Source organism: Leptodactylus fuscus, chromosome 8 (genome assembly GCF_031893055.1).
Source record: "Leptodactylus fuscus isolate aLepFus1 chromosome 8, aLepFus1.hap2, whole genome shotgun sequence".
Lineage (NCBI taxonomy): Eukaryota > Metazoa > Chordata > Amphibia > Anura > Leptodactylidae > Leptodactylus > Leptodactylus fuscus.
In genome coordinates this window covers 86,143,199-86,167,806 of record NC_134272.1, presented here as the reverse complement: position 1 = coordinate 86,167,806, position 24,608 = coordinate 86,143,199, and the positions used below count along the sequence as shown (strand labels likewise).

Here is a 24,608-nt window from a genome sequence, read left to right as displayed (position 1 = left end):
GTTGGGGGTCAGTATTGCAGGGTGCTGATGTTGGAGTCAGTATTGCAGGGTGCTGATGTTGGGGGTCAGTATTTCAGGGTGCTCATGTAGGGGGTCAGTATTGCAAAATGTTCATGTTGGGGGGTCAGTATTGCAGGGTGCTCATGTTGGGGGTCAGTATTGCAGGGTGCTGATGTTGGGGGTCAGTATTGCAGGGTGCTGATGTTGGTGGTCAGTATTGCAGGATGTAGATGTTGGGGGCAGTATTGCAGGGTGCTCATGTTGGGGGTCAGTATTGCAAAGTGTTCATGTTGGGGGTCAGTATTGCAGGGTGCTGATGTTGAGGTCAGTATTTCAGGGTGCTCATGTAGGTGGTCAGTATTGTAAAGTGTTCATGTTGGGGGTCAGTATTGCAGGGTGCTGATGTTGGGGGTCAGTATTGCAGGGTTCTGATGTTGGTGGTCAGTATTGCAGGATGTAGATGTTGGAGTAGTATTGCAGGGTGCTCATGTTGGGGGTCAGTATTGCAAAGTGTTCATGTTGGGGGTCAGTATTGCAGGGTGCTGATGTTCGTGGTCAGTATTGCAGGGTGCTGATGTTGGGGGTCAGTATTGCAGGGTGCTCATGTTAGGGGTCAGTATTGCAGGGTGCAGATGTTGGGGGTCAGTATTGCAGGGTGCAGATGTTGGGGGTCAGTATTGCAGGGTGCTGATGTTGGGGGTCAGTATTGCAGGGTGCTGATGTTGGGGTCATCATTGCAGGGTGCTGATGTTGGGGTCAGTATTGCAGGGTGCTGATGTTGGGGGTCAGTATTGCCATGCTGCCAGTACCCCCCATACCCCTGTGCCATGCAGCAGGCAGTAGCTCCTGAGTCTTGTGAGCAGACAGATGGCAGCACAGGCAGGAGGTGGGTCTTGTGCTGGTATCACTGGTGATGTTGGAGCTGAGGAGCAGTCAGGGCTGCGCTGAGCTGTGCTGTGTGTCTCATCTAGCTGGCCACTGCAGCCCCTCCATCCATCCCCTGGATTATTATACTGGACTCCAGCAATGGACCCTGCACGCCTGGGAGGACCAGCTGTCCTTAACCCCTTCCCTCCCAGGCAGCTGTGAGCAGGCTGGATGCTCAGTGACAAGATCTGGGCACTTCTCCTTAATGCTCTGTCTCCAGATTCTTACAGTAATCCTGCAGTGTCCAAGATGCTCCAGTGCTCACTGCATAAACCAAGTCTCCAGTGTGCAGGGGCTTCTTAGAGGTAAGTGTCTCTTTAGCTTGACTGTTCAATAGCTTTCCAGCTGTTGAGAAACTACAAGTCTCTGTGTAGCTGTGCATGCTGGGGATTGTTGTTCTACTACTATATACTCAGTGCCAGGCAGGGGAAGTAAAAGTCTTCAGGTCGTATAGGTAACCAGGACTCAGCAGTGTTGGTAGGACTATATAGGTATAAGCAAGGGATCTACTGGCTCTGAAGTTGGAGTGTTCTGAGCTGCAGGGGTTCAGCTGTAGGAAATAGAGATAGTAGGTCTGTCTAATCTATCTATCTATCTATCTATCTATCTATCTATCTATCTATCTATCTATCTATCTATCTATCTATCTATCTCAAAGAAAAGAAAATAACCTCACCAAAAATACAAGGACTTTATCAGCCTTCAGTTACTATAGAACATTTCTGAAAGGTTGCACTTGGGGGATAATAGAGTCCTTCCATTTTTTCACTATTTTTGGAGTGCTGCTTGTGTTTTCTTGGAGTTTCTTACATGGTCAATACTAAGCTGTGACCTGGGGGATTTGCACCCAGTTTTGCACAATTTAACTGTTTGGTGCTGTTCTCATTTGGACTATCTATCTATCTATCTATCTATCTATCTATCTATCTATCTATCTAGTTAAAATGTAATCACTGCAGACTTTTGTGATCATATATATATATATATATATATATATATATATATATATCTAATATATCTATTCATCTATATTACATTTATCTATCTATCTACCTATCTATCTGTGTCACATCTATCTCACATTTTTCTTTCATCTATAGTACATTTATCTGTCTCCTATCTATCTATCTATCTATCTATCTATCTATCTATCTATCTATCTATCTATCTATCATCTATCTATCATTAGGGGTCTGATCATTGCAGATCTTTGCTATACTGACACTTATAGATCAGATATTACATCACCAGCCATTCCATCAGGATAGTTACAGAAACAACCCCAGGAATCTACAAGACATTCCTATTCCTTGTCCCTCTCGGTACCATACAGGGCACTTGCATTGATCTAGTCCCCGGGACAGCCATGAGGCTCCTCTTTAAGTTACTGCAGCCTTTGCTTGCACTGTCCCGGGTCATCAGTCAGGTCTCTTTGAAGTTGGATTAATGGAATTTTTTAAAACTTTATATGTCTGTCCAGAGGATGAGCCTGAGCAGGGACAAGTATCAAGTGTAAAGAGAATGACAGTAGTCTTAGGTATAAACATGAGGACAATCCCAACCATCATCCTGTTGTGTGACTACAGGGAGGAGTATAGAAGTAGTTGTCAAGTCTCCTGGAATGAGGACGATTCCTTAAAGGGGCTGTCTGGATTAGAAAATCTATCTCCCACTTACTCACATAAACCTACCACCACCCCAAGCAGGAACCTTATCAAATATCCAGAACAGATCTCAGCAATATACAAGAGCGTCCGTCACTCTGGAGGACTCAGCATACCCATATAATACACTAGATTTCAGAGGACATTGTGTAATGCTTCATTTCCCCTGTGGTGGCGCTGCAGGGAAACTGAATACTTAATGATCGGTTTCTGCACTGATTAAAGCTCAGGGTCCCAGGACAACCGGTGATGATCTTATTTCCTGGATCGCGAGGGGGTTGTTAGATCCCCATTTCATATATCTGCATACATTCAAGTTGAATTTAATCTGATGTTTAAAATTGTTTGCCTAAAATTGCTGAAAAGGCAACAGAAACAGCGCCCCTCATGTGCATGGCTGTGTTTGCAATTGCAGCACAGTTTCATCCAACTGACCACTGCAATACCAGATACAGTCAAGGAAGACTTTTATATAACCGTCTAAAAATATAATTTTATTACAATCTTTTTTTTCCCCCAGAAACAGCGCCACTTTTGCGCATGGCTGTGTCTGGTATTGCATCTTATTTCAAGTGACTACTGTAATACCAGTAACATCCAGGAGTGACGCTGCTTCTGCAAAATAAAAGCTAATTTTTAAAATGTTTGTATAATTCTTTCACTTCAATCCAAAATGAATAAATAGAACCATTGAAGGAAATTGTGTTTTTCAGAAGAGACCCATCAGTACGGATATTTCTATATGTTTTGTTTGTTGTCTTTCTTGTCTTACATGTTTATTGTGTTGGATTCTTAAATTGAAAAATACGTGCAACATTTTCAAAAAATAGGAACTGTCATCTGGGATTTGTCCACTAGGGGTGCTGTTTCATTACAGTCTATCCATAAGGTGTCATTTTTGTAACATTGTTGCTTTGTTTTGGCAAATAAATTGGATAATTCTGGAGAAATTCTAGTAAGCAGATTATGGCGTTGTAGTACAGGATGATATAGCGGAGTGCTGAGCGCGTTATATCTATGCAACGTATCACATGACTTCTGGTTTTATATTATTTGTGCTGCTGGGGTGCAGGGTCCCTGGGGATCTCAGTCTCATCCATTGCCCTGATTTTGAGGTCAAGAACTTTTAGCTTGTGGGAGTCCTGGCAGCTCCTGCACGTGCACATTGCCCGCAGCAGTATAAGGACATGATGGCATCTTAGGGGCTCCATACCTGGTGACAGGTCCAGGCAGGGGCCGTTCCAGATCAGAAATGTGAATGCAATCAACCAAGGAGGGTTAGAATATAGATGTGCACATGCACTTACCTGCATCCATATGCCAGCCCCAAATCTCTACCCACATGATGGATCATCAATATGTGATCTGTGGGGGTCCAATAACCAGACCCTGTGCAGATCAGCTGATTCAACAGCTTCTAGGTGCTAGAAACTGCTAGAGGACAGGAGTCCCTTGCGAGCAATTGGAGTTATGTGGTGAATGGAGTTACTGCACTGCTCCTATTACGTGAAAAGAAGGGGCACGGCATGCACTGCCCATCCACTAGCAGATGTGGCACCCCGGGGGCTGCTATATCGGCTGATCTGCCCAGGATCTGTGGGGACGAGGCATCCCTATCCCACCTCCCTTGTTCTTTGCATGACTCTGCCCACTTTCAGGGCACACGCGCAACAATAAGGCACATCTTTGGTGCAAAAAGGGGTCGTGAGATGAAGATGCGCCACATTTATATCTAAATTCCCCCATGATATCCAGTTTGGCGATCCTCTGTGAGCTAAACAAATCGACAGCACCAATGTCTTCCATTCTGATAGATTGCAACTATGTATCAGTGCAGGTGAAATCTATCAGTCTGGAGTCTAAGGCTGAGTTCACATCTGCGTTGCGGTCGCCATTGTTCCGATCCATCGCAGCACAGAAAAACGGTCAGTCTAACATGCAGTGATCGGGAGCGACCCCATTGACTTTAATGGGATCCTTTGGGTGTCCTTTATTTTTTTCCAGATTTCCAGGCACAATTGTAACAAAGTGTCAGCTGTGAACAGGATGTTTGAGCTTGGATCAACATCTGAACTGCCACAAAAACTGCAGCAATTTTTTAAGAAAACCTGCGTGTGAACCCGACCCAAGCCTATAAAGCGGAGTCTGTTCTCCAACACCCTATGGGTTCATTCTAGTTGATGGATATCCCTCACATCTGGCGTCCTGACTTTCGTCTCCATATAGCCGGAGGGGTCCGCCACCTGACAGGTATTCTGACTGTACATTTCCGGAGCAGGTTTCGAGTTTTCTGCTCTATAGAAAGCCCCAAGTAGTAATAAAGGGGTCCTGGATCATTACCAGGTGCAGGGAACAACTTCAACCGAGAAGCAATGAGACTTGTGGGGACGAGGAGAATCTTTTGCACTATTTTTGCAAAGACATCAGAATTTACAAGGTTTTGTTGGGATCTGGGGACCTGTTTTATGTGAGATAATGATGCCAAGTGCTCGCAACAGTCTGAGCGTACCAACCGCATGTTAGGAAGTCTTACAGAGGAACACGTAGTCCCAATGAGCTGCCATATTGTACCTGCTTATCCCCTACTGTACAAGCAATGTCAGCATCCTGGTAATGATATCCTGTGGTGGAATAGTGAACAATACATGTACATAGGGGCAGTATTATAGTAGTTATATTATTGTACATAGGAGCAGTATTATAGTAGTTATATTCTTGTACATAGGAGGTAGTATTATAGTATATTCTTGTACATAGGAGCAGTATTATAGTAGTTATATTCTTGTACATAGGAGCAGTATTATAGTAGTTATATTCTTGTACATAGGAGCAGTATTATAGTAGTTATATTCTTGTACATAGGAGCAGTATTATAGTAGTTATATTCTTGTACTTAGGGGCAGTATTATAGTAGTTATATTCTTGTACATAGGAGGTAGTATTATAGTAGTTATATTCTTGTACATAGGAGTAGTATTATAGTAGTTATATTCTTCTACGTAGGAGCAGTATTATACTAGTTATATTCTTGTACATAGGAGCAGTATTATAGTAGTTATATTCTTGTACATAGGAGGTAGTATTATAGTAGTTATATTCTTGTACATAGGAGGTAGTATTATAGTAGTTATATTCTTGTACATAGGAGCAGTATTATAGTAGTTATATTCTTGTACATAGGAGGTAGTATTATAGTAGTTATATTCTTGTACATAGGAGGTAGTATTATAGTAGTTATATTCTTGTACATAGGAGCAGTATTATAGTAGTTATATTCTTGTACATAGGAGCAGTATTATAGTAGTTATATTCTTGTACTTAGGGGCAGTATTATAGTAGTTATATTCTTGTACATAGGAGGTAGTATTATAGTAGTTATATTCTTGTACATAGGAGCAGTATTATAGTAGTTATATTCTTCTATGTAGGAGCAGTATTATAGAAGTTATATTCTTGTACATAGGAGCAGTATTATAGTAGTTATATTCTTGTACATAGGAGGTAGTATTATAGTAGTTATATTCTTGTACATAGGAGTACTATTATAGCAGTTATATTCTTGTACATAGGAGCAGTATTATAGTAGTTATATTCTTGTACATAGGAGCAGTATTATAATAGTTATATTCTTGTACATAGGAGTAGTATTATAGTAGTTATATTCTTGTACATAGGGGCAGTATTATAGTGGTTATATTCTTGTACATAGGAGTAGTATTATAGTAGTTATATTCTTGTACATAGGAGCAGTATTATAGTAGTTATATTCTTGTACATAGGAGCAGTATTATAGTAGTTATATTCTTGTACATAGGAGGTAGTATTATAGTAGTTATATTCTTGTACATAGGAGCAGTATTATAGTAGTTATATTCTTGTACATAGGAGCAGTATTATAGTAGTTATATTCTTGTACGTAGGAGGTAGTATTATAGTAGTTATATTCTTGTACATAGGAGGTAGCATTATAGTAGTTATTTTATTGTACATAGCGGTAGTATTATAGTAGTTATATTCTTGTACATAGGAGTAGTATTATAATAGTTATATTCTTGTACATAGGAGCAGTATTATAGTAGTTATATTCTTGTACATAGGAGGTAGTATTATAGTAGTTATATTCTTGTACATAGGAGGTAGTATTATAGTTGTTATATTTTTGTACATAGAAGCAGTATTATAGTAGTTATATTCTTGTACATAGGAGTAGTATTGTAGTAGTTATATTCTTGTACATAGGAGTAGTATTATAGTAGTTATATTCTTGTACATAGGAGCAGTATTATAATAGTTATATTCTTGTACATAGGAGGTAGTATTATAGTAGTTATATTCTTGTACATAGGAGCAGTATTATAGTAGTTATATTCTTGTACATAGGAGTAGTATTATAGTAGTTATATTCTTGTACATAGGAGCAGTATTATAGTAGTTATATTCTTGTACATAGGAGCAGTATTATAGTAGTTATATTCTTGTACATAGGAGCAGTATTATAGTAGTTATATTCTTGTACATAGGAGGCAGTATTATAGTAGTTATATTCTTGTACATATGAGTAGTATTATAGTAGTTATATTCTTGTACATAGGAGCAGTATTATAGTAGTTATATTCTTGTACATAGGAAGCATTATTGTACTTGATTTTGGTCTGTGTTTAAGACGAAATAGTTTTTAAGAAGTTTTCTACAAACATCTCGTCAAGAAATGTGAATTGCTCTTCCCAGAAGCCACTAACAGATCACATTAATAATTTGGCAATATACTGCTCGGAGAGTCTGTCATGATGATACACATGGTGAGCAGCCCTATATTCAGCTGATGGTGCCTGCAGGGCACAGGAGGGGAATTTGATTTCTTTGCTGCCCTGTGGGGTTATTATCAGATCTCTCCTATACCTAAGGAACTAGTTCCAATAATAACATATTAAGGAAATTCCTAAACAAGAACATAGAAATGATAAAAGGAGGAAAAGAAATGTCAGTGCTAAGAATACGGAGACTCCGGTTATTAAAAAAGACAAAATGTCAAAAGAAATAAAGAAATAAAAACAAAACAAATATAAAATAAGTCAAAAAGACAAATGTGATAGAATGAGCTTCAATTTTTAAATGGATTGTCTGGCTATAAAATATATTCAAATGTCCTGTTGGATGAATGTGCCTAATACAGGACTCTCGTCTATTAGCATAGCCTGGAAGATCCAGCATTGTTCATTGGGGCAGTATTATAGCAGTTATATTCTTGTACATAGGAGTAGTATTGTAGTAGTTATATTCCTGTACATAGGAGCAGTATTATAGTAGTTATATTCTTGTACATAGGAGCAGTATTATAGTAGTTATATTCCTGTACATAGGAGTAGTATTATAGTAGTTATATTCTTGTACATAGTAGGCAGTATTATAGTAGTTATATTCCTGTACATAGGAGTAGTATTATAGTAGTTATATTCTTGTACATAGGAGGTAGTATTATAGTAGTTATATTCCTGTACATAGGAGTAGTATTATAGTAGTTATATTCTTGTACATAGGAGTAGTATTATAGTAGTTATATTCTTGTACATAGGAGTAGTATTATAGTAGTTATATTCCTGTACATAGGAGTAGTACTATAGTAGCTATATTCTTGTACATAGGAGGTAGTATTATAGTAGTTATATTCCTGTACATAGGAGTAGTATTATAGTAGTTATATTCTTGTACATAGGAGGTAGTATTATAGTAGTTATATTCTTGTACATAGGAGGTAGTATTATAGTAGTTATATTCCTGTACATAGGAGTAGTATTATAGTAGTTATATTCTTGTACATAGGAGGTAGTATTATAGTAGTTATATTCTTGTACATAGGAGGTAGTATTATAGTAGTTATATTCTTGTACATAGGAGTAGTATTATAGTAGTTATATTCTTGTACATAGGAGTAGTATTATAGTAGTTATATTCTTGTACATAGGGGGTAGTATTATAGTAGTTATATTCTTGTACATAGCAGCAGTATTATAGTAATTATATTCTTGTACATAGGAGTAGTATTATAGTAGTTATATTCTTGTACATAGGAGCAGTATTATAGTAGTTATATTCTTGTACATAGGAGGTAGTATTATAGTACTTATATTCTTGTACATAGGAGTAGTATTATAGTAGTTATATTCTTGTACATAGGAGGTAGTATTATAGTAGTTATATTCTTGTACATAGGAGGTAGTATTATAGTAGTTATATTCCTGTACATAGGAGTAGTATTATAGTAGTTATATTCTTGTACATAGGAGGTAGTATTATAGTAGTTATATTCTTGTACATAGGAGGTAGTATTATAGTAGTTATATTCTTGTACATAGGAGTAGTATTATAGTAGTTATATTCTTGTACATAGGAGTAGTATTATAGTAGTTATATTCTTGTACATAGGGGGTAGTATTATAGTAGTTATATTCTTGTACATAGCAGCAGTATTATAGTAATTATATTCTTGTACATAGGAGTACTATTATAGTAGTTATATTCTTGTACATAGGAGCAGTATTATAGTAGTTATATTCTTGTACATAGGAGGTAGTATTATAGTACTTATATTCTTGTACATAGGAGTAGTATTATAGTAGTTATATTCTTATACATAGGAGTAGTATTACAGTAGTTATATTCTTGTACATAGGAGGTAGTATTATAGTAGTTATATTCTTGTACATAGGAAGTAGTATTATAGTCGTTATATTCTTGTACATCGGAGGCAGTATTATAGTAGTTATATTCTTGTACATAGGAGTAGTATTATAGTAGTTATATTCTTGTACATAGGGGGCAGTATTATAGTAGTTATATTCTTGTACATAGGAGCAGTATTATAGTAATTATATTCTTGTACATAGGGAGTAGTATTATAGTAGTTATATTCTTGTACATAGGAGCAGTATTATAGTAATTATATTCTTGTACATAGGAGTAGTATTATAGTAGTTATATTCTTGTACATAGGAGCAGTATTATAGTAGTTATATTCTTGTACATAGGAGGTAGTATTACAGTAGTTATATTCTTGTACATAGGAGGTAGTATTATAGTAGTTATATTCTTGTACATAGGAGTAGTATTATAGTAGTTATATTCTTGTACATAGGAGTAGTATTATAGTAGTTATATTCTTGTACATAGGGGGTAGTATTATAGTAGTTATATTCTTGTACATAGCAGCAGTATTATAGTAATTATATTCTTGTACATAGGAGTAGTATTATAGTAGTTATATTCTTGTACATAGGAGCAGTATTATAGTAGTTATATTCTTGTACATAGGAGGTAGTATTATAGTACTTATATTCTTGTACATAGGAGTAGTATTATAGTAGTTATATTCTTTTACATAGGAATAGTATTATAGTAGTTATATTCTTGTACATAGGAGGTAGTATTATAGTAGTTATATTCTTGTACATAGGAGGTAGTATTATAGTAGTTATATTCTTGTACATAGGAGGCAGTATTATAGTAGTTATATTCTTGTACATAGGAGTAGTATTATAGTAGTTATATTCTTGTACATAGGAGTAGTATTATAGTAGTTATATTCATGTACATAGGAGGTAGTATTATAGTAGTTATATTCTTGTACATAGGAGGTAGTATTATAGTAGTTATATTCTTGTACATAGGAGGCAGTATTATAGTAGTTATATTCTTGTACATAGGAGTAGTATTATAGTAGTTATATTCTTGTACATAGGAGTAGTATTATAGTAGTTATATTCATGTACATAGGAGGTAGTATTATAGTAGTTATATTCTTGTACATAGGGGGTAGTATTATAGTAGTTATATTCTTGTACATAGCAGCAGTATTATAGTAATTATATTCTTGTACATAGGAGTAGTATTATAGTAGTTATATTCTTGTACATAGGAGCAGTATTATAGTAGTTATATTCTTGTACATAGGAGGTAGTATTATAGTACTTATATTCTTGTACATAGGAGTAGTATTATAGTAGTTATATTCTTTTACATAGGAATAGTATTATAGTAGTTATATTCTTGTACATAGGAGGTAGTATTATAGTAGTTATATTCTTGTACATAGGAGGTAGTATTATAGTAGTTATATTCTTGTACATAGGAGGCAGTATTATAGTAGTTATATTCTTGTACATAGGGGGTAGTATTATAGTAGTTATATTCTTGTACATAGCAGCAGTATTATAGTAATTATATTCTTGTACATAGGAGTAGTATTATAGTAGTTATGTTCTTGTACATAGGAGTAGTATTATAGTAGTTATATTCTTGTACATAGGAGTAGTATTATAGTAGTTATATTCTTGTACATAGGAGCAGTATTATAGTAGTTATATTCTTGTACATAGGAGGTAGTATTACAGTAGTTATATTCTTGTACATAGGAGGTAATATTATAGTAGTTATATTCTTGTACATAGGAGGTAGTATTACAGTAGTTATATTCTTGTACATAGGGGGCAGTATTATAGTAGTTATATTCTTGTACATAGGAGGTAGTATTATAGTAGTTATATTCTTGTACATAGGAGCAGTATTATAGTAGTTATATTCTTGTACATAGGAGCAGTATTATAGTAATTATATTCTTGTACATAGGAGTAGTATTATAGTAGTTATATTCTTGTACATAGGAGTAGTATTATAGTAGTTATATTCTTGTACATAGGAGCAGTATTATAGTAGTTATATTCTTGTACATAGGAGGTAGTATTACAGTAGTTATATTCTTGTACATAGGAGGTAATATTATAGTAGTTATATTCTTGTACATAGGAGGTAGTATTACAGTAGTTATATTCTTGTACATAGGGGGCAGTATTATAGTAGTTATATTCTTGTACATAGGAGGTAGTATTATAGTAGTTATATTCTTGTACATAGGAGTAGTATTATATTAGTTATATTCTTGTACATAGGGGGGCAGTATTATAGTAGTTATATTCTTGTACATGGAAGGAATATTATAAAGTTATACCATATTGTTGTACATGGGGCAATATTATTGTAGTAATAATAATGGACATTTGTAATCGTGTTCATTTGGTCACAAATTCACAATATTCGTCACAGCTTTATTCAAGTATGTTGTATTTGCTCTACTTCTTGCACTCATGTTTCTTGTAATATATTTGTGCTGTATTATTGAGCAGTATATGGTAGTTATTTTTATCCTATAATGTTAAACCTTATAATGTGCCATTCCTAGGCGTTTGATCCTTGCAGATATATATGCGCTGATTCCATCAATAAATGTCCCCTGCTGTCTCACTGCATTGCAATTCCTCAGTCTCTATCAGAATGTGGAAGGTGCTGTATACAGCAAACATCTTAAGTACGTCTTGCAGCATGCAGCATTGTCAGGGGGTGATGGATGGAGCATGCCGCTATATTCAGCTTCCCTAGTGTGGTAATCACTTGTAAAATGGGATATATTCTACCTCCAACATGTTTTTATTAGATTTCACAAGGCATTGGTGCATGGCCGCTTCGGAGACTTCTGCTGCTGGGGTGTATTTATATTAATCTGCTCTCTGGTGTGGACTGTTACCTATGCAGACATCACACAGCACATACATTGCACACGTTACATAGGCTATTACGTGAGTAAGGACATGTATTAACCTCTCGGTCCTGGCTGACTAATGTTGTGTGACGCTAACATAAGATTGTCACCCCAAGGCCGCCTATAATTCATGGGCTTCATTTCATGGTGAACTGCAAAGCCCAGCATGAGAATGGAAAATCTGGTGGAAGACAGTATATAGCGATATTAAGAGAATAAACACAGGGGGAAGAAATATAGAACACGAATTATAGATTTATCTATGTCTATACATCTATTGAATTCATCCATAATCTACATGAGATTTTTGTGTGATATGTAAATTAAGTCCCTTTAAATTTAAGTCCCACCCCTGCTTATATCTGGACATGCCCCAAACTGCCTAGCCCCGCCCCTGCACATACCAGAACCACCTACTTTCTAGAAAGAGCTTTGTATGCAGTGTCTCACTTTCAGATCAGGATATATTATATTTGCCGGGGCTGCTCCTGAAACTTAGAGACCATCCCAGAAAATTTGGAACAGTTGGCAAGCATTTTATGGGCACAGACCTAAAAATTATAGGGAATCTCAGGATATCTGGGCTGCAAAAACCAAAATCTATTCGAGCTATATTTCATAGTATGTGCTATGTTATATGTGTTTGATGTGAAGGTGACAATTGTCTCTGCCCGGCCCTGCTAACATCCCAACGGCTTTTTCAGAACATGGGCAGCCATATTTATTTCGTGAATGTCCTGCGTTGGCTCTATTCTCTGGGGCAAACAACTTTCTATAACACCTTAGAGATAGGCAGCAGTGTAAAGAATAGATCAACGGGTAGAGACAGACAAATAGGAAATAGATAGTTATAGAAGGGAAAGATACATAGATAGATAGCTAGATAGGAGATAGATAGGAGATAGATAGATAGATAGATAGATAGATAGATAGATAGGAGATAGATAGATAGATAGATAGGAGATAGATAGGAGATATAGATAGATAGATAGATAGATAGATAGATAGATAGATAGATAGGAGATAGATAGATAGATAGATAGATAGATAGATAGATAGGAGATAGATAGATAGATAGATAGATAGATAGATAGATAGGAGATAGATAGGAGATATAGATAGATAGATAGATAGATAGATAGATAGATAGATAGATAGATAGGAGATAGATAGATAGATAGATAGATAGATAGATAGATAGGAACTGGATGGACAGATAGCTAACAATTATTCAGTACTGACTATCTACTAGATGGAAAGTTCTTCCATTTATTTGATATCATACATATACTCCAGTGCAGAATGATTATTTTCCTCTTCTGTCACTTGATCAGTATAAACGTTGCGATTTGTGATTAACGCTGTAGATCTGGATGAATACGCCGGCGGTCGGCTGTGTCCTGGTGGCGGGGACAGCAGTGTATGTGTTACTTGTAATGACACTCAGCGTCTTGCAGTCAATACTGGGAGTCATTTACAGCCGGGCAGCAAAGGGCAATCTCATTTACTGGAGGTTACACTTAATTCCATCTGATTACTCCTCTTTACTCAACATTTGCTCAGTTATGTTTATCGTGCTATGTTCACATCTTCAGGATCAGCCAAAGCAGTCCCAGAGTATTTTTCAAAGAATCTGCTGAATCTTGGCTTTATCTATCTATCTATCTATCTATCTATCTATCTATCTATCTATCTCCTATCTATCTATCTATCTATCTATCTATCTATCTATCACTATCTATCTATCTCCTATCTATCTATCTATCTATCTATCTATCTATCTATCTATCTATCTATCTATCTATCTATCACTATCTATCTATCTCCTATCTATCTATCTATCTATCTATCTATCTATCTATCTATCTATCTATCTCCTATCTATCTATCTATCTATCTATCTATCTATCTATCTATCTCCTATCTATCTATCTATCTATCTATCTATCTATCTATCTATCTATCATCTATCTCCTATCTATCTATCTATCTCCTATCTATCTATCTATCTATCTATCTATCTATCTTCTATCTATCGATCTTCTATCTATCTATCTATCTATCTATCTATCTATCTATCTATCTATCTAGAAAATGGAAAAAATAGCAGCACTCCAATATTTAGAAAAAGTGTGGGTTTATTCCAAGCAGCGACGTTTCGGTTCTTATCTGACCCTTTCTCCTATCTATCTATCTATCTATCTATCTATCTATCTATCTATCTCCAATCTATCTATCTATCTATCTATCTATCTATCTATCTATCTATCTCCTATCTATCTATCTCCTATCTATCTATCTATCTATCTATCTATCTATCTCCTATCTATCTATCTATCTATCTATCTATCTATCTATCTATCTCCTATCTATCTATCTATCTATCTATCTATCTACCTATCTATCATCCATCTATCTATCTACCCAATTTCTATCTATCTATTTAATATATCTATCTATTAATCTATGTACCCAATATCTATTTATATATCTTTTCCCTTTATTCCTCAGGTGAGTATATAGCTAGCTAGATGGAAGGGAAGATAAATAGATAGGTAGATAGATAGATAGATAGATAGATAGATAGATAATAGATAGATAGATAGATAGATAGATGGGAAGATAGGAGATAGATAGGAGATAGATAGATAGATAACAGATAGATATATAGGCAGATAGATAGATAGATAGATAGATAGATAGATAGGAGATAGATAGAAGTGAAGATAGATGGACAGATAGACAAATAGATATATAGGCAGATAGATAGCTAGATAGAAGGGGAGATGATAGATAGATAGATAGATAGATAGATAGATAGATAGATAGATAGATTCATACCTTATACATTTCCCCTATCTAGTTAGCAGTACATTTGGCCTCAGTTTCTTCGCTCCCGCTGCTAGGACTATATAAAAGATGAAGAGCGGATTCTCTATATTCTGTTCTCTAGCAAAGAATACAATGAAAAATTCAGGATGGGAGAACAGAAGGCAGAGCCAAGTGACCATCGTCTCCCTGATGCCCAATCAGTAGTTTCTATTGATTTGTTCCATTGGATTCTGCTATTAATGAGTCCTCAGGTTATTTTGGAGATTGATTTCCTTCTAGTTCTGAATTAGTACAAAATCGTTTCTCTCGACCTCCTCGCCAAGATTGGGTGTGATGACTTAAACCTTCTTTTTTGGGTTTCCAAAAAATTTCCTTTTTCTGAATTCAAGGACTACATAGACCCTTAAACATTGTCTAAGGTCCAAAGATTTCCATTCTCTATGTTGGAGAGAAATTTCTTGAGAACTTTTGAAGGGAAGTTGATTTTTGAAGTCAGACTTCTTAAGACCAAACTTTCTTGATCTTCAGGCTTTATCCTCTGTACTGTGACCTGCTGTCCAGGATGATATCTGAGCCCTTATGGCTTTAGATCATGGTCAGATCTGGCCTGTATAGATCTAGAATTATTTGCTCTCTGGTGTTATGTTCTTCTCTGTACTGACCATAGTCTGACTAGTGTCCATGACATGAATCTGAACCAACTCGCCGCCTCTCTCCAAGTCTTTCATGAGAGAATAGATTTAGATTTTTCAACGGCTCCCAAGTTCCTCTGCCTTTTGGGCCAGAAGGGCATGATGATTGATGAGTCCGTGTCCTTGATCTTCATCGTAGACATAGTAGGGGATCTTTACTGTAAGAGCAGTGAGACTATGGAGATGTCTGCCAGAGTACGGTGTCATGGGGGATACACTAAAAGTGATAAGCAGAATGTAATAAGTTATGGATATTATATTTCTGGAGATGGGTCATTGATGGATAGATAGATAGATAGATAGATAGATAGATAGATAGATAGATAGGAGATAGATACATAAAGGGATGGATGGATGGATAGATAGGAGATAGATAGATAGATAGATAGATAGATAGATAGGAGATAGATAGATAGGAGATAGATAGATAGATAGATAGATAGGAGATAGATAGATAGATAGATAGATAGATAGATAGGAGATAGATAGATAGGAGATAGATACTTAGGTATATAAAGGGAGAGATGGATGGAGTGATAGATAGATAGATAGATAGATAGATAGATAGATGGATATGAGATAGATTAGATAGATAGGAGATAGATAGATAGATAGATAGATAGGAGATAGATAGATAGATAGATAGATAGATAGATAGATAGGAGATAGATACATAAAGGGATGGATAGATGGATAGATAGGAGATAGATAGATAGATAGATAGATAGATAGATAGATGGATATGAGATAGATTAGATAGATAGGAGATAGATAGGAGATAGATAGATAGATAGATAGATAGGAGATAGATACTTAGGTACATAAAGGGATAGATGGATGGAGAGATAGATAGATGGATATGAGATAGATTAGATAGATATTAGATAGATAGATAGATAGATAGATAGATAGATAGATAGACTACACAAAAAACCCCATATATGACTGCACCAGTATAGGTATAGGGTGCTCACCAATGGGAAAAGGATTTGTCCCGTTAAATATAACTCCAAAAAAGCAGGCGGCACACCAAAAATAGTGAAAAAAGTGAAGGAGGTTTATTGCCTCACACTGCAACGTTTCGGCTCCAAGATCCTGTATCAAACATGCTTAAAACAGGAGCAGCTGAAATGTCGCAGTATGAGGCGTTAGTTAGATAGATAGAGTGATTTCTATACCTGTCTCTGACTATAGGTTGTTATTCCACCATGATACATTACTACTATATGAAGCCCAGTATATAGCAGGGTCTGCGGTGATATATATGAGTACAGTCACACTAGTCTGTGCACTTGTCATCTATCTATAAATGTGCAGTGTTCGCCCTCCGCAGCACACACTGGTCTGTATGGTTAGATGGAAGCAGGTCATAGCCGCTGGTGTTACTGGCTCATTATAGTCCACAGCTGGAGGGGCGGGGGAGGGGACGCAGCGGCTCTTGCTGTGGGATATGAATATTATAAAACTACGACTTCTCATGTCCTGTTATGTGAGTTACATCCTGAGGTCTCCAGCTGATCCGGGCATGGACGCTGATCATTATATGACCCGTGTCTTCTCCATCTCTGGGTGTCACTCATAAACCGCCTTCTGCTCACACGCTGGATCATTAGTTTCCTATTGTACTGCACTTACTGCAGCCAGCTGCTTAGACTAACATGAGATCTATCAGATATTCTGTATTATCTGACCCAACAACATATCTGACGAGATATCCATGAACCTGACAACCCCAATAGCAAAGTCTGACAACCCCAATGGCATCTCTGGAGGCCGTATATGACATGTCAGCTAGAGTCACTATTACTGTACATAAATAACTAACTGTAGTAAATCAGATTTTAGTAATCGAGCTCAAGAACATACTGGTGTTTAAAATGGGGATATGAATCTTTCAATTCACTAAAATATTATTACTATCACTGGAAATATTTAATAATAAAAATGTAATACAAACCTGAAAATAACAATGAAATACAGAAAGTAGAATATCTGTACTGGACCAGAACCACTGCAATATTAGTCTAAGAGCAAGAAAGAATATGATTACTATAATACTGCCATCTGCAGTGTGTGTATAAGAGTATGCCTATCATAATACTGCCCCCTATAGGCAAAAACACAATTACGTTAATATTTCCCCTATGTACAAGAATATAACTACTATAATACTACCTCATATTTACAAGAATATAACTACTATAATACTCCTCCTATGTACAAGAATATAACTACTATAATACTACTCCTATGTACAAGAATATAACTACTATAATACTGCTCCTATGTACAAGAATATAACTACTACAATACTACCTCCTATGTACAAGAATATAACTACTATAATACTACTCCTATGTACAAGAATATAACTACTATAATACTGCTCCTATGTACAAGAATATAACTACTATAATACTGCTCCTATGTACAAGAATATAACTTCTATAATACTGCTCCTATGTACAAGAATATAACTAGTATAATACTGCTCCTATGTACAAGAATATAACTACTATAATACTACTCCTATGTATAAGAATATAACTACTATAATACTACTCCTATGTACAAGAATATAACTACTGTAATACTGCTCCTATGTACAAGAATATAACTACTATAATACTGCTCCTATGTACAAGAATATAACTACTATAATACTACTCCTATGTACAAGAATATAACTACTATAATACTACTCCTATATACAAGAATATAACTACTGTAATACTGCTCCTATGTACAAGAATATAACTACTATAATACTGCTCCTATGTACAAGAATATAACTACTATAATACTACTCCTATGTACAAGAATATAACTACTATAATACTACTCCTATAATACTACTCCTATATACAAGAATATAACTACTGTAATACTACTCCTATGTACAAGAATATAACTACTATAATACTGCCTCCTATGTACATGAATATAACTACTATAATACTACTCCTATGTACAAGAATATAACTACTATAATACTGCCCCTATATACAAGGATATTACCGCTATAATATTGTCTCTTATGTGCAGTGCATTTAATGGTAATATTCAGGGTGGCATTTTAGGATCTTACGATATATTGTGAATAATTGAACTCCTCTATAATGTATACTGTAAGCTCTATAGTACGGTTACTAGGGTTACGGTTAATACTGTACGGCTCCATAGATTTCTATTAGTGTTGTGTTACGGATTAGTAATATGGTACATCCATGTGCACGAGGCTTTACATGTGTGCGGTATGTTTTATGCTCCATACGCAGTGACCCGTGAGTATTACCTGATAATGACTGACACAATTTACTATAAAAGGACAACAGTTTTTCTTATATACGGATGGAAAATAGGGCAGAATTGCACAGAGCGTGTAACATGGGTATATACTATAATGAGCCCATTATAACGCGGTGTGTAGCGGAGTCACACCTGGCAGGGGGTCTAGTCAAGTGACAATATTGCAATCCAAAGGTCAGGACTATAAAAAGCATCTGACAGGTTTTTAGAGGCACAGAATGTAATTACTGAGCGCCGGAGCAGGATGTGAAAATTAATTCTGGATCCTATGGGGCCAGCAAGTGAGAAATCACAAGGTGGGTAAGATGTGTGCGTTGTGGCAGTGTAGTGCTGATGGGCATGGAAGGCGACATTTGTACAAAATATTTCATAGATTTGCGTCTGGATCTGAGGATGGATTTCAAAACAGGTTCTAAAAAGGATGCGAGAATTTAGGATCAGATGTCCTATGGGGAAGTTTTACTGCATGGCACAGCAAGGAGGGGAATAAGCAGGGAAAGCCCCGAGAATATGTAAATGTTATTAGCTTTGTAGGCTGAGATGGAGACCTAGAACTTTGGAGAAATTTTGGAGAAACTTACTTAACATGCACTTGCTACATATGTGGATTCTAGAGCTAAGCTCAATGAACAAAGGGATTTCCCTTTCCAGAAAGGATAGACATGATCTAGAAGGGAAAGAGCAGAACTTTGGAGAAAGACATGTCACATACACTAATGGATTCCAGAACCAAGATAGAGGGATTTTTGGCTTTGCCCTCTCCAGAATGAATACGAAAAGCCCAGAATATGTTAAGGTAATTGAGCTGGTAGGGTGAGGAGGGGTCCAGGAGATCAATCTGCAGCCCTAGGAGGTGCCAAGTTTAGAACATTCTTCCTAGTTATGAATCCATAGACACACAGACTTCACACAGACTTACTGAATATGCGGATTCTAGAGACAAGCTGGAGGGATGAAAAAGCTTGCCCTTTCCAAAATGCGCAGGGAAAGTCCAGAGAAACATGTCAACGGAAAAAAGTTTGTAGATTGAGAAGGAGACCTGGAGACCAAAGGAGATATTAAGCTTAGCAGACACTTCCTACTTCTGAATGCATAGACGTATCTAGAAAACGTACATTGACGTATCTAGAAAAGAGCTAATTTACCTCCATACAGATATCTGTTGATGTTTCCTAGTTATTTAGAGGCAGGGTGTACATAGTCTGGATTTTGTTGGCAGCTTTGCCTTGCACTGGGGGTACAGACCTCCTTAGTCCCCACCAGTCCTGCATTATGGGGTACTAGATATCAACTAGTCTGGGAATAAAAGCTTAGCTGGATTATAATATGGTAACATGAGATTCAGGCACAACTGGCTGATAACAGGGAGCAGTAGCTTGCATCCTATTCATAGGCAATGTACATGAGCCAGGCTTTAGGTCGGGGTCCCTTTAACTGTGGCCGCTACTTGTTGTGGTGCTAATGTGAGAGGAGACGGAGGAGAGAGCTCGGCTTCTAAGTGCACGAGAATTCACTACCTGGCCATTCGCATCTCTCAGGTCAGGCCCCCAGGAACAATTGTCTTCTTTAATGAACATTGGTTGTGAAGCCGCAGTTACTTCAGGGGGGCAAAGCTTAAGATGGAACTGCAAATTGTCAGTAAACTGTGGTTAACTGTATCCAAGGCCTTTTATAAAAATCAATAAGACATCAGAGCACTCACAGAACATAAGCTCTCGCCCCGGACAGTAATTGTAGAGGTGAAGTCTGGTCCGAGCTGACGGCTGAGGTTAATGTGCTCTAAGAAGTACAAGACTGGCCAGAAGTTCTGCAAAAGGTTCTTCAAACAGGTCAAGGGTTAAGCCATATATTCATCCGACAAAGGGCAAAATGGAAAATTCAGCAAATGGAAAACCTAGGTCCATTTATTGTAGAATGTAAGAACGTATACAGATGTGGTTTTCCAATGACCTTTACGATTCCATCCATGTAAATGTATCTAGATAAAGCTGTGGACTACAGAGAGAAGGCAGAGTAGATGGCAGCCTAGAATACCGTAGAGGGTAGGGGCAATTTCAGTGGAGCTAGAGCCAGGAGGGGTTATATGCAAGGGTAGAAACTTTGGGGATGGAGTATTCAGGGCACATGTTGAAGAGTTCGTCCCACCTCTGACACCCTATATGTACGGAACCAGCAGCAAGTGCCATGAGATGCAGCCAGCAGATGTGTCAGCTCTATAGCGCCCTCTTGTGGAGGCAGAAGGTATTGTCACTTTGTCCCTTGTCCCTATAGGAAGGAAAAGATAACCGCTCCTTTAAAGATGACTTCTTGCTCCTTCACCCGTACACATCGCTCTCATCCGAAAGGCCAAGAAGTCGCATCTATTTTCGGTGCGGGAAATTAAATACAATTTCCATAATGAAATAATGTAACAGTTCACCAACAAATTGACCTTTAAATATATACAGCGAATATACGTTCTGCATAATTACCAGGGCGCGATTGTATTTGCATCTCTAATCTATACCGCTAATTAAGTATTCTAGACACCGGTTAAGAGGAGGCATGATGGGGGGGATGGGCGACAGCTCTCATCTATAGAGGCTAAGCCTTGTGCGAGAAGGAAGAATACTAAGATCCTGCCGATGGAGAGTAATTGCTGATCGGGGAGTTGCTGACTAAAGAGGAAAAAAAAAAGTTACAATATCAAATTCCCCTTTTTCGTATTCTTTGGTCCACCTGGGTGAAATCCTTCAAACCTGTCTGCGGTTTTCCAAAACTTCTCCCACTAATAAATTATTTCTGACTCCTCCGAAAGACTCAGAAGAAATTGTATCTAACAAAAAAAACACGTACTACAATGCGGCAACCGAGCGCCGATTATACGCTATATTAAACCAACTACAGTTATAATTTATGTAGAACCTCATAGTAAGGTCCCCAAAAATTTTGATACAAAAGATTCTGGCCGGATTTGTGACATTTGATACATTTAGGCCCCAACACTTTTTATAACCCTACTCCTTAATCGTTACCTATCGCGGAGGCACTATTTCACCCTGAAATCATGGATTTACCATATAAGGTCATTTAAAATCCACTTCCTGTCTCAGGCTCCTCCTCTTTTTCTCCCCCATGCTTTACACTTCAGTTCCGCTTATTGGCTGTGTTTAAGTAAAAGTCCCCCCCCAGGATGTCATAGCAATGAGAGCGGATATATATTACATTACACTGAGAGGAGGAGATAATGTGAGGGGTCTGATCCTGAAGAAGGGGCGTCCTGGAGGCTTCATCTCCTCTACTAATATCCGCGTCCTCTGCATTCTGTAGATTTGAGTAATTATCCGTCTCAGGGATTCTTCGCTTTTGTCCGCATCTTTATTCCGTGCATGATACTTTTCATAAACTAGTTATCGTCTCTCAGCCATAAAACACACCTGACAGAGGCGAGGCGGCGCGCTGCACATTCAGCCATCAGTCAGCATTCATTTCCAGGCTTATCTGATTTATACAAGTAGAATCAGAATGTCAGACGCTTATTTATCTTCCAATCTAACCTGGGAATATGAGGAAGACATTAAACAGTAGAACAGTATTCAGATTGTGCATTCTGTGCACGTGTGATGCGGCTGGGGTCAGTGCGGATCGGATGTTACTGTATCTGTCATCCATGATGTCATCTTTACGGTTTCGCTGTTTCATCGCGGTATATGCCACAGGATATATTAGATGACGTGAGTGTTGTCTCCATAACAATGCCAGTTACAGTGCCATATAATAGTGCCAGCATAGTGCCCCCATCACACTGCCATATAATAGTGCCAGCATAGTGCCCCCATCACACTGCCATATAATAGTGCCAGCATAGTGCCCCATATCAATGCCATATAATAGTGCCAGCATAGTGCCCCCATATCAGTGCCATATAATAGTATCAGCATAGTGCCCCCATATCAGTGCCATATAATAGTATCAGCGTAGTGCCCCCATCACACTGCCATATAATAGTGCCAGCATAGTGCCCCCATCACACTGCCATATAATAGTGCCAGCATAGTGCCCCATATCAATGCCATATAATAGTGCCAGCATAGTGATCCCCATATCAGTGCCATATAATAGTGCCATCATAGTGCCCCAATCACACTGCCATATAATAGTGCCAGCATAGTGCCCCCATCACACTGCCATATAATAGTGCCAGCATAGTGCCCCATATCAATGCCATATAATAGTGCCAGCATAGTGATCCCCATATCAGTGCCATATAATAGTGCCATCATAGTGCCCCAATCACACTGCCATATAATAGTGCCAGCATAGTGCCCCCATATCAGTGCCATATAATAATGCCAGCATAGTGCCCCCATCACACTGCCATATAATAGTGTCAGCGTAGTGCCCCCATCACACTGCCATATAATAGTGTCAGCGTAGTGCCCCCATCACACTGCCATATAATAGTGCCAGCATAGTGCCCCCATCACACTGCCATATAATAGTGTCAGCATAGTGCCCCCATCACACTGCCATATAATAGTGCCAGCATAGTGCCCCCATCACACTGCCATATAATAGTGCCAGCATAGTGCCCCCATCACACTGCCATATAATAGTGTCAGCATAGTGCCCCCATCACACTGCCATATAATAGTGTCAGCATAGTGCCCCCATCACACTGCCATATAATAGTGTCAGCATAGTGCCCCCATCACACTGCCATATAATAATACCAGCATAGTGTCCTCATATCAGTGCCATATAATAATGCCAGTATAGTGCCCCCATCACACTGAAATATAATAGTGCCCCATCACACTGCAATATAATAGTGTCAGCATAGTGTCCTCATATCAGTGCCATATAATAGTGCCAGCATAGTGTCCTCATATCAGTGCCATATAATAGTGCCAGCATAGTGCCCCATCACACTGCAATATAATAGTGCCAGCATAGTGCCCCATCACACTGCAATATTATAGTGCCCCATCTCAGTGCCCCATAGTAGTGCCAGCATAGTGTCTTCATATCAGTGCCATATAATAGTGCCAGCATAGTGCCCCCATCACACTGCCATATAATAGTGTCCCATCTCAGTGCCCCATAGTAGTGCCAGCATAGTGTCCTCATATCAGTGCCATATAATAATGCCAGCATAGTGCCCCATCACACTGAAATATAATAGTGCCCCCATCATACTGCCATATAATAGTGCCAGCATAGTGCCCCCATCACACTGAAATATAATAGTGCCCCATCACACTGCAATATAATAGTGCCAGCATAGTGTCCTCATATCAGTGCCATATAATAGTGCCAGCATAGTGCCCCATCACACTGCCATATAATAGTGCCAGCATAGTGCCCCCATCACACTGCTATATAATAGTGCCAGCATAGTGCCCTCATCACACTACCATATAATAGTGCCAGCATAGTGTCCCATCACACTGCCATATAATAGTGCCAGCATAGTGCCCCCATCACACTGCCATATAGTAGTGCCAGCATAGTGCCCCATATCAGTGCCATATAGTAGTGCCAGCATAGTGCCCCATCACACTGCAATATAATAGTGCCAGCATAGTGCCCCATGTCAGTGCCCCATAGTAGTGC

The 24,608-nt window shown here is 37.7% G+C and overlaps 1 protein-coding gene across 1 annotated transcript in view; it reads left to right on the top strand.

The window, feature by feature from the left end:
- The first annotated feature begins 1,013 nt into the window (after window positions 1-1,013).
- THSD7B (thrombospondin type 1 domain containing 7B) overlaps window positions 1,014-24,608 on the top strand; it is a 315,944-nt gene continuing 292,349 nt past the window's right edge. The window contains exon 1 of the mRNA XM_075284543.1: window positions 1,014-1,232. The gene's annotated coding sequence lies outside the window, so the exon portion shown is untranslated. The remainder of the gene's footprint in view (window positions 1,233-24,608) is intronic.